The 18,132-nt window shown below is 38.4% G+C and overlaps 1 protein-coding gene across 12 annotated transcripts in view; it reads left to right on the top strand.

The window, feature by feature from the left end:
* The window catches only part of LOC139746484 (uncharacterized), a 313,137-nt gene that overhangs the window by 131,318 nt on the left and 163,687 nt on the right, over window positions 1-18,132 (top strand). For 7 of the 12 annotated variants that reach the window (XM_071657763.1, XM_071657758.1, XM_071657761.1 and 4 more), the window contains exon 1: window positions 105-228. The exons of 1 other annotated variant lie outside the window; for it this stretch is intronic. The gene's annotated coding sequence lies outside the window, so the exon portion shown is untranslated. Of the gene's footprint in view, window positions 1-103; window positions 229-13,671; window positions 13,691-18,132 lie in introns of those variants that run through there. 4 more of the 12 variants (XR_011712164.1, XM_071657764.1, XM_071657755.1 and 1 more) reach the window with 3 other exon arrangements.

Raw genomic sequence — 18,132 nt, 5'->3', positions numbered from 1 at the left:
TTTCCCTCTTCTTATCTCTGTAATTATTTGCTTTAGTAGACGTGTCCTTTAGAGCAAAGATATTGCGCATCTGATGGAAATGAGAAGTAGGTTGCGGGAGTTTGTGAGGTTTGTGAAGAGTTTGGTGTATGGATTGTGAAAAGTAACATCTATCATAGTAGTGAAGCTGCACCACCGCTGTGGATTAAGCGTGTTTTATTATTGTTCAGGTCGAAATGGACACACTGGGTAAGTACTAAGCATTTATGATGGGTAGGATTAACAAATGAGAGGTTATACTGGATTGTAGTGGGTGTGCCCGCAAAGTTATTCGAGTTCGGGAACTACTGTAATCGAGTGGGGGTATTGACCATATCAAATAGTCTTCAATGGCGAACAAAGTAATGTTAGTGGGCCTATGATCCCCACTTTTTTTTACCAAACTGATAATGCTTGAAGGAAATGTGTACTGTAGGGTCTGTTGTTATGGTTTATACTTATAATGATGTTTCTGATGACAATTATGACCTCAGTGTATGGGAGACTTGATTTAATTATGTTAAGGCAGCCGGCCGGTGGGGCAAATTATAACTTGAAGCTATTATGTAGGCCATGCTGTAATTGCGCATATTGTGTCTCGTGAGCATTTTGATACAATTTTTCATGAGGTTTTACGACGTTAGTGCAAAACTTAAAGGATCGCGATTCGTGGTGTCGAGTTTGGAAGCTGCACTTGGGCTCTAGTTTGTGGGGTTTTCCATTATCCTGTCGATGTGCAACAAGTGAAGTGTTTTCAGTAAAAGGATATGGATATTCTGGTGATTAGGTAGTTTTTGATAACGAAGATGGCTTTAATATTGCAGTTCCATCTGCAGTAGTCACTGCACAGTGTTATGGCACGTTTGGGTGTTAGATTCCTATGTTATTCATCATGATTGTTGATAAATGCAATACCACCCAAAGGGTATCATTCTCGGACCTGAATGTTGTAAGTGGAATGAGCCTTCGATTAAGTTGCTGGACCGGGTGGAATGGAATACTGCTTGGAACAAAACTGTCAAATTTTTGTCGATATTGACACTATCCCTAAATAACGAAATCCACTTTGAATCGAAGAGGGTTGCAGTTGGGTTGATGAAATGCATTTGTAGTACTGTTGGAGACCATTAGACTCATTTTGATAATATGCATTTTAGGTGGTTAGATTATGTAGCACATACTGTGCAGTTGAAAATATGGCCTTGCCTCATTGAGCTAGAGATCCCAAAACGAAATTGTATGAATACAAACATTAAAGTAAGAAACTCTTATTACAATTATGTATTTCATTAATAACTTAGTCCATTTATAATAGGGATGTATTTTAGTAACCCTACTACAGAACTCCTGGATTTTCTTTGTTTAGGGAGGCCCATTCAAGTGTTGGTATTGCCAGACCCCGAAGATAGATTACCAAAATTATAACTTCTTGACAAATCACCTAAATGAGTGGTAGGTTAGGGTTGCATAAGGTAAATTGCCAGTATAGCTTCAACCTGACTAGCTGCATTGTGTGATGTAGGGCAGGTTATTTTATTCTGCAGTGTCTTATGGTGTTATTGTACTGAGGGTTGTAAATATCACGGGAAATGGATGCTTAAGGTGAGTAGGGTAAATTGCACAACCTTTCCTAACATATCAAACTTATGATTGAATTATACCAGCATTCTTCTATTGACTTGTTTTATTACTATTTTATGGAGAGGGTATGCAGTAAAGTTTCAGTATAAGGTCACCATAGAAATATGGGATTTAAAAGAAAAATGTTTAAAGAGATTGTAGTTTACACCATTACTTTTTATTGTACATTAATAGATAAAGACAGTGAGGAGGGTTATGATGACCAGGGGAAAATTGGGATGAAAGTAAGGGAAATGCTCAAAAATTGAACAGAACCTATGAAAACCTTGGTATTAAACAGTTAAGTTCCACGTCATAGTTAATGATTGTTGAACGGTTTTGTTCTTAGATTTATAGTACTGTGATGTTCAAAGAATGTAGTAAAGTTGCTGAGCATGATCTGGAGCCTGAAATCTTATTGAATGACATTAAACAAATCGGTTTATTTATATCACTGGAAATTGGGTTCAGGTAGAAGTGATACAGTTGTAAAATATCAACAGAACCTAACCACACCTTCTTGCTGAAATGATTGTAGAAATATATTGTTAGACTTCTCTGCTGCTGGATATTGCATGGCTGCTTGCTTGTTAACATGTAGCGCCCATTAACAGTGCTTAGTATTGGATGTGACTGGTGTTTTATTTAGAATCCTGGAAGTTTAGATATATCTAGACTCCTTGTTAGATCAGATTGTTTTCACAGGCTTTATTGTATTTTTGATATGTATGGCCTACTTTTCACAAAATTTTTTCCTGACGTATTACAATTGCCTAAATGGTATACTTTCGTAACATGATATTCCACTACTGCCATTGTATTCTTTAAACCAGTGGGTCAAACTTTTTGCCTTTTCCCCCACCTCCTTACGTGTTCTGACCGATCCCCTGTGATTGATGTCATTTAAAATGCTCTGAAACAAGAGCCCTTTCTTCATAAACAAACTCCATAGGTCTTTTTGAGGTTTTCCATGACCACATTAAATGCCCTGGTTCAACCTACTGACATGTTGCCACCTTTATGCCACATCACTTCTGTTCACTCTGTCTCATTTATGCATCTTTATTTCCTGCACATTTAGGCCCCAATACTTCATAGTCTCACGATTGTTTTGTCTCATTTACATACTTCCCACATTGCTCCATCCACTTTTGACACATATATATCCTATTGGTCTTTCCATATCTCTCGCCATATGTCCATGCTGTTGCAGGACATCTTGTTCAGTTCTCATGGTCAAACACTACCACCTGTCTTCATTTTGAAGACAACTTCTGTACTTGTATATTTACAGCACATAGTGCACTCCCAAATAGCACTGCTAGGACTCCAGTACCAACAGACAAACCCATTTTTCCACATACACCTCAGTGCATGCAGGATGATGACTATTGCCTCTCACCCACCATGTTCATTTCAACTCCCATAGTTCCATCCCCTTCCATGTCCACTTCTTGGTATCTGAATATTTTTCTCTATGTCCTCCAGTTTCTTTCCATTCAGGAAAACACTGACTCACCTCTCTTGCCTCCTTATAAAATTTCAAAGCCTTTTATTCACATTTATTGTTAAGTTCCTTCTATAGCATTCTCCTTAACCTAAATGCCAGAATCCAGTTTCTTGCCCAAGACTGTCACCAGAACCATGTCATCTGCAAACAGCAACCCCCCCCCCCCCCCCCCAAAAAAAAAAAAAAAAAAAAAAAAAAGATCCACCCCATTCTCCACGACCCTCAAATTTACCTCCCACGCCATCCTATCCATTGGCAGATGAAACAGTAAGATGGCATCGCTGGCCTGTAATGCAAATCTACCTTCACCTTGGAACCACTTATCCTTCTCCTCCTCTCTCTCTCTCTCTCTCTCTCTCTCTCTCTCTCTCTCTCACACACACACACACACACACACACTTCACTTACAATAAAAACTCCTCGCTGCTGATAACTTTCCTCCCTTACCATTACTCTGTTACCATAACTCTAGCACCACCCACAAAGCATATATGTCAACTCTGCTTTCCCAAGATCAGTTAATAAAATCCCTGTCTCAGTATGTCATCCAGTTCTTCAAATACTTTGTCCATATGTCCTCTACCACTCCTAAAGCTACATTGCGCCTCCCCAGTCTGATACTCTGTGTATGCCTACATCCTTTCAGATAATACTCTCAAACGGCGTACCAGGTATGCCATGCTCATCAAAGTTATACCATTGTTACTCATAGTTACATAGGTAAATTCTGATTGTAAGTTATTTCCTCCTATGGGAACAGCTCTTGAACTAAGTAACTGTAAATAAGATCCAGTCTGTTAATGACAGTTGCTCTAGTCTTATTTGCACTAAAACTTGAGTAACATTTTTTTTTTCAATACTTCACATTTCTTGCTTCAGTAAACAGGAGACAAACAGTGCCATAAATCAGTTACTCAGTAGCAAAATGCATTTTTTGTAGAATTAACTTTGATGTTATCTGGAATATCTTTTTATGTACCATTTGACTCAAAAAATATGATTTTCATGATATTACTTTGCACTTAGTGTCTTGCATGTCTCAATTATATCATCCCTTTGCTTTTGTTTGACAGCATGGGTATTTATATAGCATTGGCTTTCTTCACTTATCAGATGACTAAGCCATGGCTCCAATTTGTTGCTTGCTTCTGCACACTATTTATCATAACCAAATGCATTTTTCCTACATGGAAACCACACATGGTTTGCATGTTTGGTTTGGGATTCACCAGCTTTTAATATATATTTTTTGTTATACTTTGTCGTTATCTCCCGTGTTAGCGAGGTAGTGCAAGGAAACACGAAAAAAATGGCCCAACCCACCCACATACACCTGTATATACATACACGTCCACACACGCACATATACATACCTATACATCTCAATGTATACATATATATATACACACAGACATATACATATATACACATGTACATAATTAATACTATCTGCCCTTATTCATTCCCATCGCCACCCCACCACACATGAAATGAAAACCCCCTTCCCCCCGCATGTGCGCGAGGTAGCGCTAGTTAAAGACAACAAAAGCCACATTCGTTCACACTCAGTCTCTAGCTGTCATGTATAATGCACCGAAACCACAGCTCCCTTTCAGCATCCAGGCCCCACAAAACTTTCCATGGTTTACCCCAGATGCTTCTCATGCCGTGGTTCAGTCCATTGACAGCACATCAACCCCTGGTATACCACATCATTCCAATTCATGCTATTCCTTGCATGCCTTTCACCCTTCTGCATATTCAGACCCCGATCACTCAGAGTCTTTTTCACTCCATCTTTCCACCTCCAATTTGGTCTTCCACTTCTCCTCATTCCCTCCACCTGACACATATATCTTTGTCAATCTTTCCTCACTCATTCTCTCCATGTGACCAAACCATTTCAAAACACCCTCTTCTGCTCTCTCAACCACACTTTTTTTTATTACCACACATCTCTCTTGCCCTTTCATTACTTACTCGATCAAACCACCTCACACCACATATTGTCCTCAAACATCTCATTTCCTGCACATCCACCCTCCTCTGCACAACTCTATCTATAGCCCACACCTCGCAACCATATAACATTGTTGGAACCACTATTCCTTCAAACATACCCATTTTTTTTTGCTTTTCAAGATAACATCTCGACTTCCACACATTTTTCAACGCTCCCAGAATTTTCTCCCCCTCCCCCACCCTATGATTCACTTCTGCTTCCATGATTCCATCCACTGCCAAATCCACTCCCATTCAAACTTACATCCCAGTTGACTTGTCCCTCAACCCTACTGTACCTAATAACCTTGCTCTTATTCACATTTACTCTCAGCTTTCTTCTTTCACACACTTTACCAAACTCAGTCACCAGCTTCTGCAGTTTCTCACCGGAATCAGCCACCAGCACTGTATCATCAGCGAACAACAACTGACTCACTTCCTAAGCTCTCTCATCCACAACAGACTGCATACTTGTCCCTCTTTCTAAAACTCTTGCATTCACCTCCCAAACAACCCCATCCATAAACAAACAACCATGGAGACATCATGCACCCCTGCTGCAAAGCAACATGTAAATTTTGTTGTCTGTTTGTGCAAAGGATCTTTTTACTTATATTACAGAGTTTGCCTTGTTAATTTTTTTGAAGTATGATTGTTAAAATTCAGTTTGTTTTCAAGTATCACTCCCACATGCTTTTCTGTGTGATATTATCTTCAGTTTAAGACACTGGTATAATGCAGACTGACCTTCATGTCCTTGAGATGTACCAGTACCCCATAGATTTGCTGTTCTCAGAATGGAGTTTAGAAGATACTTTTGATACCAGTGGTTCACTTACGCAGTGTCTTGTACAAGTACCATTGCACTGGGCAATTGGATCCAAGTTTGATGCTTTTCAGGAATATTATTATACAAATAAAACAAATAGCATGAAAGAACTAGCATGAAAGAACTGTGTGTCATGGCACTTAAATGTACATGTTTAACAAAAAGGCAAGTTTTAACATTTTTAAGGCATCAAGTTTATTGATATTCAAAAATTCATTCATGAGAGAATGGACTCCATTCAGAATATTTTTTACAGGTACTAAACTAAAGATGTTCAAAGATTGGATGTGGGAATATTGAAAACACACGTCTTAAATTCTTTTACAGATTGCTGTAAAAAATTTGCTGACAAAGTTAAGGTACCAGTTATGGTTTTGTGTTCTGTTCCTATTGAAATCTATTATGGTTTCCCTCAACTTATTTTGGATCCAGTTCATCCTCTTCCTGATTTTCGTCCATTTTCGATACATTATTTTACTGATATTTACCCTTTCTCAATTCAGCTTTTCTTTTACACTCCACATATCTCGCTTGTTCCTCATATTTACTTTGTGATGAAAAGGAAGTTCACTATTTTTGTGCCGTAGCACACAACCATATAGTCAAGAACCTGATAGTCATAAATTCTAGTGTTGAGTGTAGGGTTGATTTGTAGCACATATGTATTGTAAAATACATCTGTAACCCATATGTATCATAAAAAAAAAAAAAAGATCCTTTGTTTCTTTCGTGCTTCTTTACCATGTTCTGCATTAGCGAGATAGCACCAGGAAAACTCAAAGAAAACTGCTTTCACTCAAACATTCTCTACACCAAAGCCTCCAGCCCACATCCAGTCCCCACATACCTTTCCATGGGTACCATTATTCCAATCCACAATTTACTTTTTTTTTTTCATGCACACCTTTCACCCTCCTGCATATACATTGTATAAACTGTGAATTGGTCTGCTGTTGGGATTGCTTGGCACCCAAGTCAGTTGTCAGTGATAACATTTGACAGCCTTTGTGGGATGCTCATTTATAAGTGTAGCTGCTTTATTTTGATAAATATATTGACATGAAGATGAATCTTGACTGCTTGGAAGGGTTTATATATATAGATATATTTTTATTACACTTTGTTGATGTCTCTTGCATTAGCGAGGTAGTGCAAGGAAACAGATGAAAGAATGGCCCAACCCACCCACATAGACATGTATATACATACATGTTCACACACACATATACATTATATATATATATACACACACTGACATATACATATATACACATGTACATAATTCATACTGGTGGCTGATTCATGTGAGAAACTGCAGAAGCTGGTGACTGAGTTTGGTAAAGTGTGTGAAAGAAGAAAGTTAAGAGTAAATGTGAATAAGAGCAAGGTTATTAGGTACAGTAGGGTTGAGGGTCAAGTCAATTGGGAGGTGAGTTTGAATGGAGAAAAACTGGAGGAAGTGAAGTGTTTTAGATATCTGGGAGTGGATCTGGCAGCGGATGGAACCATGGAAGCGGAAGTGGATCATAGGGTGGGGGAGGGGGCGAAAATTCTGGGAGCCTTGAAGAATGTGTGGAAGTCGAGAACATTATCTCGGAAAGCAAAAATGGGTATGTTTGAAGGAATAGTGGTTCCAACAATGTTGTATGGTTGCGAGGCGTGGGCTATGGATAGAGTTGTGCGCAGGAGGATGGATGTGCTGGAAATGAGATGTTTGAGGACAATGTATGGTGTGAGGTGGTTTGATCGAGTAAGTAACGTAAGGGTAAGAGAGATGTGTGGAAATAAAAAGAGCGTGGTTGAGAGAGCAGAAGAGGGTGTTTTGAAATGGTTTGGGCACATGGAGAGAATGGGTGAGGAAAGATTGACCAAGAGGATATATGTGTCGGAGGTGGAGGGAACGAGGAGAAGAGGGAGACCAAATTGGAGGTGGAAAGATGGAGTGAAAAAGATTTTGTGTGATCGGGGCCTGAACATGCAGGAGGGTGAAAGGAGGGCAAGGAATAGAGTGAATTGGAGCGATGTGGTATACCGGGGTTGACGTGCTGTCAGTGGATTGAATCAGGGCATGTGAAGCGTCTGGGGTAAACCATGGAAAGTTGTGTGGGGCCTGGATGTGGAAAGGGAGCTGTGGTTTCAGGCATTATTGCATGACAGCTAGAGACTGAGTGTGAACGAATGGGGCCTTTGTTGTCCTTTCCTAGCGCTACCTCGCACACATGAGGGGGGAGGGGGATGGTATTCCATGTGTGGCGAGGTGGCGATGGGAATGAATAAAGGCAGTGTGAATTGTGTGCATGGGTATATATGTATGTGTCTGTGTGTGTATATATATGTGTACATTGAGATGTATAGGTATGTATATTTGCGTGTGTGGGCGTGTGTGTGTGTACATTGTGTATGGGGGTGGGTTGGGCCATTTATTTCGTCTGTTTCCTTGCGCTACCTCGCAAACGCGGGAGACAGCGACAAAGCAAAATATTAATAAAAAAATTATTACATTAAAACTGTTTTACTTATTTCTTAAAAACATCTTTACGTTGACATTGTTTGACATAACGGAAGACCATTGCATAACATTATTCTGGTATACATAAACGAATTCTGCTCAAGGTGAAACTCATGATAAATCACTAGCAGTTGTTTCATGCCCATGTTGATTATGAACATCACGTCAAATATTATCTGGGACACTTGAATGTGTGATGCTAAACATTTGTTCATATTTTGATTTTTTCATATACATTCATGTGGGATAATACTTACCACTGTAAATGTATTACCACCAATATGAGTTCTGGGAGGAGCATAAAACATATACATATTTTGAGTAACCAACATTTTCTTTCAAGTTTCACAGAGCCCACTTTACCATGAGAACAAACATTGTTGTGACCGAATCTAAGCTGATACAAGAAGTTTGTAGGAGTTCAGATCGAAATTGCAGATGTAAAGAAATCTGAGTTTAAACTTTAAGTATCTCAGGAACAGTACTGTTGTCCAATAATGATTAACGTAATGTTAAACTGAAATGTGTTTTAAAATTGTGAGGGTCTCTGAAAATATCAGTTTACCAGGTTTGAGAATGTATAAACAGGAAAGAAGCATCAGTCATTTACAGAACACACACATCGACTTTCCATCCTCTGTCCTCAGTACAACGCTGGACTGACATCTCAATGCTCGTAGGTTTATAAATGCCAGTTTAGATTATGTAATATAGAAGAATTTGAATGTTTAGATACTATTGAAATTCTATCATTTAATTTCTGTTTTTGTTAGTATAATCATAATGATTTTCCATAGATTTTGATAATATTACAGAATCATATGCAGTCTTTTTTCATGGGTAAAATCTCTTGGATTTTTTCCTCAGTTATTTACTTTGGTAGGGTGTTCATGGTTAAAAGCTCATTTGCTCTTTTTAGGGAAATTTTATAAGGGTTTTTGCTGGGAGGCATCACCCGGCATTATTTCTTTAAATGCTGTGCATGGTTGAGAGATGATGGAAGCCACTGCTTAATGTGATATCTTGATGGAATCGACATATTTCATTAACTGAAGCAAACAAAATAGATCAACTTTTACCTAAATGCGGTGACAATGTATTCTCTGTAAACCATTCAATAAATGATTTCACCTTAGTACGCTTCGTCTCATTTAACACTGATATATTAATATATTCTTTCATGACACCAGTAGTGCTGATTCTTTGTACAGCAGAACCTTTATTTCCCCTTCTCTGCTGACATGATATTGTGTACCAGAAACAATAGAGGACTGAGTATGGAACCTTGTGGAACTTTACATGTCATACCTTTAGTATTGGACCATGTACCATCAACATTTATGACCTGTGTCCTGCCAGTTAGATAAGATTGAAACCAAAGCATAGAGTTTTCATTAAGGCCAGTTCCTTTTAGTCGAGTCTGCAAGATATAAGTTAACATGACTGCACCATTGTAATTACCATTCATGTTAGATATAATATGAGAGATGTATTAAGACATGTATCAGTGATATGAGGATCAAATCTCAGATGGAAATACAGTTGCCTATTCTTTACAAAATATTCATTTAACTGGTAATATGCAATACATTCAAACACTGGAAATTACATTAACTGTGGATAAAGGCCTCTAATTACCTGCATGTTTTAGTCTTCGTCTTTATAACAGAGGCACAACCCTAGACATCTTCAGATCATTGGGTATGTTGCTATAATTGAGACATGAGCAAGTTGAGAGGCATTTACTGTGGAATGATCCTTTTTGAATATGGATGAAAGGTGAATGATCCTTTTTGAATATGGATGAAAGGTGGGTTAAGTCATACTCCCATGTTAAATAAAATTTTACACTTCTGATCACCTGTAATAACAAATGAACTGCACATGTTTACAACATATTCATGGAATTGTTCAATGAGTGAGATCAAAGTTATAAGGGTATGCAGGTAATCAATCAACAAGTGGTAAAGCAGTGGTGGGGAAGAAATTATTTGAATGTTGAGCTGCTTTTGATTTGTTAAAACGATATATCAGTATTCAACCCAGTGTTATCGGATTCAGTTTAAAATTTTGATGCATGCTAAGGTCTTTCCCAAGAATCCTGGCATTTTCTTTGGATGAGTCTTATTGTTGTTAATGTATTTATGGTGTTGGGATTTTTGCTTTATCTTTTTATTGTACTAGGCTAATAAGATACAAGGAATGTACATAATCTGACTGAACTGGGGATCTTTTGACTTTGGTCATCATCTGTTCCTTTTAGGAATAAGAACCAATATATCTGTGGCATTCCTTGGCTCAGTTTTTTGTTTAAGCATTTCCTCCCTGAAAGGTGCCAGATTATTTAGAATGGTTAAAAATTTGGCCTCAATTCCCAAATTTTGTCACCGTCCATGAGTTAAGACTAGTCCTGCTTCCAGAATTACTGAACAAACCTCTTGCAGTACTGCTTCATAGATCACAGCTGAATATTATCGTTTTTGTTTATCTGAAATGTGGTGATGTGAATGCAAAACATAACAGACACTGATTACATGTGACTGACACGGCTTCTCATGATCACATACAGTAAACTCCAGAATAGGTAGAGATGTAGCGTACACTTGGGATGGTCCACTCTCAGTTTTTGAAGACCATACATTCGTCTTAAGTTAGACTCGTCCATCCCCTTAAAATATACCCCTTTCCATCTATGTCATTTCTGATCCTCTATACCATTTCATTCCCTATATTTACCTAGTCTCCATTTCCCCTTTTGCTGTTCCAACATCCCTTCCAGTTCTCTGAGCCCCATTGCATCCCCTTCTTCCTCAGATTCTATGATTCGTGTTGCATCTTCTCCATCCCCTCTGAGTCTTTAACACATTGTATCTGTTCTCTCAAAGCCTCTTTACCCCATTGTGTTGCCTTCCCCCCCTCTTCTGTTCCCCGTTGCATTTCCATCTCTTTTGACTGTGTTACCCATTGCATCTCCGTCTTTTTCAAGTATATTTTTTCCTTTTCATTCCCCCCCACCCCCAAGTGATTCCCTTTGCATCTTTAACGTCTTCTTGGCCTCAGTCTATCATCTTCATTGCAAATTCATCCCTTTCAGAGTCTATTTGTTATTGCATCTTTTGAGTCTCGGATCCTTGTTTCATCAACATCCTCGATGCATCTCCTTCGTCCACTATGAGTCATATCACCTTTTGTATCTGCATCCCCTGTACCCTGTTGCAACTTCATTCCCATCAAACCTATTCCCATTGTATCGTCTCTGTACTATATAAGTATCCATTCCCCGTTGCATTTCCATCCCCATTTAGTCTATTCCCTCAGCATATCCTCAGTTCCTTCCGAGTCTCCGTTCTCGTTGCATCTCCATCCCTCTCTTCCCCATTGCATCCTCTGTCCTCCATGGGTCTCTGTTCTGGTTGCATCTCCTGCGGGTCTTTGTTCCCCCATAGCATCTAATTACCTCCTCCCCACAATGCCTCTCTTCCTCTGCATTTCCTGCATCCCCTCCACGTCTCTGTTGCTCATTGCACCTCCCTTCTTCTGTCCCTAGTGCATCTCTGTCTTCATTTTATACCACTGAATCTCCATCCTTTCGTTCTCTCTCCTACTGCATCTTCATGGCTCTATCCTCCTTTTATCTCCCTCCCCTACTGCATTTCCTTCGTTCCTGCGCATTATTTTCTCTAGTGCCCTTTTCACCCCATATAATCTTGCGTCTCCACATCCCCTTCCCATCAACAACCTTTAACCAATCCCGAATCTTTGAGCACTTCTCATCTCTTTCTACTCATGCTTCTTTCCATACACGTCTTCTTGTCACCTTGCATCATTTTTCATCAGCATCTCTCCTCGGGTCTCTCCTGCCTCTTATCGGGTCTTTTATCACGAGGGCCCTTGGCTACCACATGTCTCCTTGCATGTCCTCCCTGCAGGCTTTTTTAGTTTACCTCGTCATGTCTCTTCTACTCCATACCTGCTTATCGCCGTACTAGCTTGTGACTTTCCTTTCTTCGTGTAAGTGGTCTCCATTATGCATTCTCTTCCTACAAGTGGTCTCCATTATGCATGGTTTTAACCGTGCACTTCTTGTATCTCTCATCCTTTTTAACCAACGCTTTGCTTGTTTCTTCCTTTAAAATGTTTCCTCATCCTCGTTTGTCTCCTTGTTTTGTTCGTTCATTCACTTCTCGTTCAAGTTTCTCCTTTTACCACTTGCAAGTGATCGTTTTTCCTTTCTTACGGTATACAGGTACAGGTACTCCAACCAAGTACTGGTCGTCTTTTAATCTATGTATGCATTCCTCTGTAAACCAATTTCAAGTTATTGATCTGAATGCGAAGTCTAACCGTTTATTTAGTTAGATTTTTTTTCAGGATTAGAGTCGCAACTATTTGATATTATTTTTCTTCTTAACTGAGCGGCAGCGACTAAAATGGCCCGTACGTGATAGGCCCAGTACGTATGTTGTGTTGTGTATTCCCCGGAAATGACCTTGGCTGTCTGTAGGGCTGGTTTTATGCAGCGGACTCTGCTTACATATCACCGTGGACAGTACGAAATTAAATGTTAATTTTGAGGTATTAGACTATCATAAATGATTATAAAGGGAAATAAATTTTATTCATGGCAGGATTCTTCAGTTTGTGAAATAATGGCATCGAGAAATTAGGCGTTCGTACAACGACCCAACCAGTCCGCTGTTGGTGGGGTGGAGGGGGAGGAGAAGACCAGGAGGTATCGACTAGGGTTATTTTTACCGTTCATGACGGTCCTGTACAGGTTTTATATTATTCTTACCTTTAAAGCTTTGATACTGGCAAAGATGAAACAGTAGTTATATTGTGCATATTATAGTCATACCATAATTTTACTAATTTTCAGTGGTAGAAATATGCGACAAGAACGTCCTGAGTAAAGAGTAACGGTGGAGATGGCAACACCGCCTCGCCCCCTCCCATCTTCCCTCCTCTCTCCTACCCCCGTCCCCCAAGCGATCCCCATGGCCCCAAGCCCCCTCTCTCCTGGCTAGCCCCCTCCCCCACGTCCCCCGCCTCTTTTCTCTCTAGCGCTCTCAAAGCCCCGTATTCCTCCTAATATCTCAGATGGGCCACGCCGCTCAAAGCTGTGTTGGGATAGTGTCGTGCTGCTTCTTGGTATTGTGTTGTTAAGACGTGTCGTGATGAGACTACATAAAAACTACTGGTGAGTTGCTCTGTGTATCTGGTGACCATCAAGGTTGGGTGTTAGGGGGGGGGGGGGTTGTTCCCCGTATTCGTGCACCCTCCTCTCCATCCCTCCCTCCCCGTTGCCTGCCTGCCTGCCTGCCTGGTTATTGTGAATGAAGAGAGGGTTGTGGTGTGTAGTGTGGGTTAGGGGGTGTACTGGCCAGTGATGAGCTGGGCAAGACCACCGCCGTGTACTGGTCTCACCCAGATACTTTTTAGTCTTTCAGACCAGCTACCAACCCAAAAGTTTTGCGAAAGTCGTTTGCTGTATGATGGCCGCATACGCCCGTCAATCCACGCCATCATTTTCTGAATGTGTTTGTTTCTTAAAGCCTTATAACTTTGTCAGAGTTGTTTGTAGTATCGTGGTTATCAGATTTGATGAAATCCTGAAAAATGCCGATACGTATAGGCTGCATGTTTGAGCTGGAGCTGGTCATACTCCGAGATGAAAATTGGTATTAAAATGCTTTAACCTGTATTGATTCGTATAATTCATATATATATATATATATATATATATATATATATATATATATATATATATATATATATATATATAAACTTTTCTAGGCTATTAGAGATGGATGCAGAATTGACTTGATTTGACCAATCATAACCTAGCCAAGCCCAGGTACAATTAGGTACAAGTCTAATATAGACAAATGGGGAGGGGAGTGAGGGACGAATCTTCAGGTGATCTTCGTGCATAATTTATTAATTTGATTACCCTAGGGACTCTTATCAATGAGTCCTGATATTACTGTAGAAATTTTTCCAGGGGGTTCATAATCTTCAGGGCTTAGCAGCACTCTATAACATGGACAGGATGGAAGCCTTTAAAGCGAGTTTTGACGGGACTCCTGTATTTCGTCAACTGATGATCCAATCTCAGCGAGGTGGAGTCCAGTAACACTACCTTGTATTCTTATTATGCGGTGGTTCTTGCTTATATATATTATACGATAGATCTAGCTTTATATATATATATATATATATATATATATATATATGTATATATATAGTGTGTGTGCATTGCTCATGAAAGTTAACAAAGATGGTAGTGAGTATGGGTTACGTTTGGGATCTAGAGGGAGGATCTCCCACAAGTGCAAATGATGAAAATAATTATCTAATGCATAATGCTACATTTTGGTGATGCTTGAGGGAGAGCGACGAAAGATAGAAGAGATTTTTGTGATTGTGCATCAGCTAGCTTGGCAATATGTGCCTAATGTTTGGTTATACGATAAACTGTTAAATCATCCAGAAGGCAAGATTACCACACAATTTATTTAATCAGTTCATTTTTTGTATTTTTTTATGAGAAATTCCTTTCATGCTCCAGAATTCTCAGTAAATCCTGTTGATTTAAGCTATAGACTAGTTGTTAATATTTTAGTAATAGTTCCTTTATGCACATCTATTTCAGCTAAGGGCATTATGTTTGTGTATTTGGGTAAATTTTATTTTGTTTTGCCTCAAGTTTGTTTAGAAGTACATATGTGCTATATATTTCTGTTTTTGTATGTGCATCTGATTTCAGTGTGATTGAATTTTGCCTTGTAGTTTGTGTTTAGGCAGGAATATATATCCTTTAGATACTTGTTTATTACTTGAGGATTTTGATTACTGCAGTCAACTTACATGATAACATAGGGATATTTCAAGGGCATTGGTTGATTTTATATGTAGCTATCACTACTAGACATAGTTGTGCCTCTCTACAAGAACCTCTTCTTCAGTCTTAGCTTTTCATATTATTATTCCAAGACATTCATGTTATTGAATGTTTTGCTCTGATGTGAATCTAGTACTCTTGGTATTTTTCTTGGTTCAGGGTTTTGGTTTGTATACCTCTAATACAGTGTTTATAAAGTTTGCTGTATGCATATTCATGCATCATGAATTGACTTTTTTTTCATATTGGTGATAGGAGGGTAGTGTATTTATTAGGAATTGAGTCGTCTAGCTGGGTTGAGGTTAGGAACCCCAACATTACAGAAAAATATTCATGAAAATTACATCTGGCTAGATATGCATGGTGTGTTGCATCTGTCTACAGTAAATGAATTCTTGTAATTAAATGGAATAGTAAAGGAAGAAGCTATGAATGTAATTACCTGTATGGCGCAGGAATGTTACATTCAGGCCATATCTTTCAGATTATCTGTACTCTATCACAACTTTTAAACTTTCTTATGCTGTTTGCAGTTATGATATTCTCATATATCGTATTGCACTCCTGTGCTATACAAATATTTCTTTGCTTCCTCTTTGACAAGTTTCTTTTTCGATTTCATATTTATGGCCACTGGTTTTATCCTTCCATTTTTCAAGTGTTCATTGTTTACCTCACCAAGCTGATTTGAAGACAAAGGTTGTGATTGCTTTACACCTCTTTAGTCATCCATGATTAGGAAATTTAAGGCCTCTAGCTTCTTCCCTGTTATTCTATTCATTTTGATTCCAGTACCAAAATTGCTGCCCTCTAGACCTTCTTTATTAAGTTCTTTGTGCTTCTTTAAGTGCTGGGAGCAGGTGGAAATGCTTAACTGTTTGATTTATACATATATATATATATATATATATATATATATATATATATATATATATATATATATATATATATATATATGCAAGAGAGAGTAAGGGGTGATTGAGAACTTGAATGGGATGGAACGGAATGAAAATTGTGAGATAGGCTTGTTAAAGGACTCGGTTAAGTACTTAAAGTTATAGGATTTTAGATGAAAGATTAGTAGTTTGCAACGATATGTAATGCAGACTAATAAGATCTGAAACTACCATTGCAGACTGCTAAGATCAGGAACTGACCATAAAATGTGTTATTTACAAATGAAATTAATTTTACATAAAGAGGTTAAGAGTACATTTTAGAGAGGGCTTAGACACATTCTGTTAGTCATAGCAGTCCATTGTATTCTAATGATTGGAGATAGCTATACATTTATGAGTGGAGTTTCCTGTGTTCATTTGGTTTTAGATTGATTTGTTAGGGTATAGGATGCCTTCATATTTAAAACAGAATTCAGATTTATTACCATCTCAGTCATGCTGCTTGCATGTTTTTGTTATATTTAGAGTTTTTGTAAGCAGGGAAGATTGGAAGGCAAGAGTGATTCTATGATCAATTGATAGTTTGAGTCAATACCTGACTTTTGAAGTTACAGAGTGTAAAATACACTTACGATGATAAGGACATATCAGTATTTGGATTTTAAAGATGGATGAGATTTTTTAGAGAACATGCATTTGCTTCATAGCAAATAATAGTAATAATGATTACCCTTTATATCTCATGTCTGTAATACTCTTTTATTTAGTACATGACTCCCCAGTGTTTTTGAAATTTCTCGGGAAACCAATATTATGCCCATGGAAATATAGTGTATTGTGTAACTTAGGTTGATTTCTTTTTTGTTTGGTATTTTGTTGTACTCCTCTTAGTTTGCCTGTTAGATTTCTTTTTCATAGTATTGGTATCCCTTATGGACAAGATGGATTGTGCAACCACAGAAGGATCAAGACTTATGCTTAGCACTGGATTTTGAAACGCTATGAAAAGATAGTCGGATACGGAGAGGGAGAAGCTGTCACGATTATGTAAGCTTAGGCTGTTTCCATCATAAGCGTATGGCTTTTCCCCTCTGCTACTGACCAGTTGCAGCCATTTTTATCTGGAATTCATCTGAAGCAGTCATTAGGACAATGCACCTGAATCTGCTGGTAGTGCAAGGACAGAAGCCTATGTCATCACATCAAGATTCACAAAGTATGCAAATTTTGGTCAAGCAATGGAAGCAGATGATTTTTTTTTGTGTGCCATTTTGAATTTCTTCTGTGTGCTATAGAACAGTGAAGTCTGCAATAATCTGCATGTGTTTAGGGCAAGAAGTAGTGTTTAGGTTTTAGGATCATTATGGTCATAAAGTGTTTAGGTATGTGCTACTACTGCCGAGTGCAAATACACTTAAGTAACAATTTTGTGCAGTGGTTGTGATTAAAAAAAAAAAATTCACTGAAAGGGATAACACAAGAAGAGAGCCATTTATTGCACATATTTATTGGGGGGGTAGCTCAAAACGTCAACTTTAAAAATGAAAACTTTCCAGTAATGAATGATAAAATAAATCTAATATGATATTACCAGATAAGAATAAAACAGTCATCTGACACAAAAGATCAGACAAGGACAGGTACTTAATTGAATACTGTATTGTATGCTGGTAGAGGATTTCTTGCCTCGTGTTATAACACCAGAACTTTTCTTACACTTCAGTATGTTGCCTATTTTCTCTAATATTTTTCTGCATAAGGATTTTGTTCTATTTATTTTAAGCACCTACCTTGGTTACTCCCATTATTTTGATAATGTGCAGATATGTGGGGCCTGCC

Source organism: Panulirus ornatus, chromosome 65 (genome assembly GCF_036320965.1).
Source record: "Panulirus ornatus isolate Po-2019 chromosome 65, ASM3632096v1, whole genome shotgun sequence".
NCBI classification, from domain to species: domain Eukaryota; kingdom Metazoa; phylum Arthropoda; class Malacostraca; order Decapoda; family Palinuridae; genus Panulirus; species Panulirus ornatus.
This window is presented reverse-complemented; position numbering and strand designations above follow the sequence as displayed.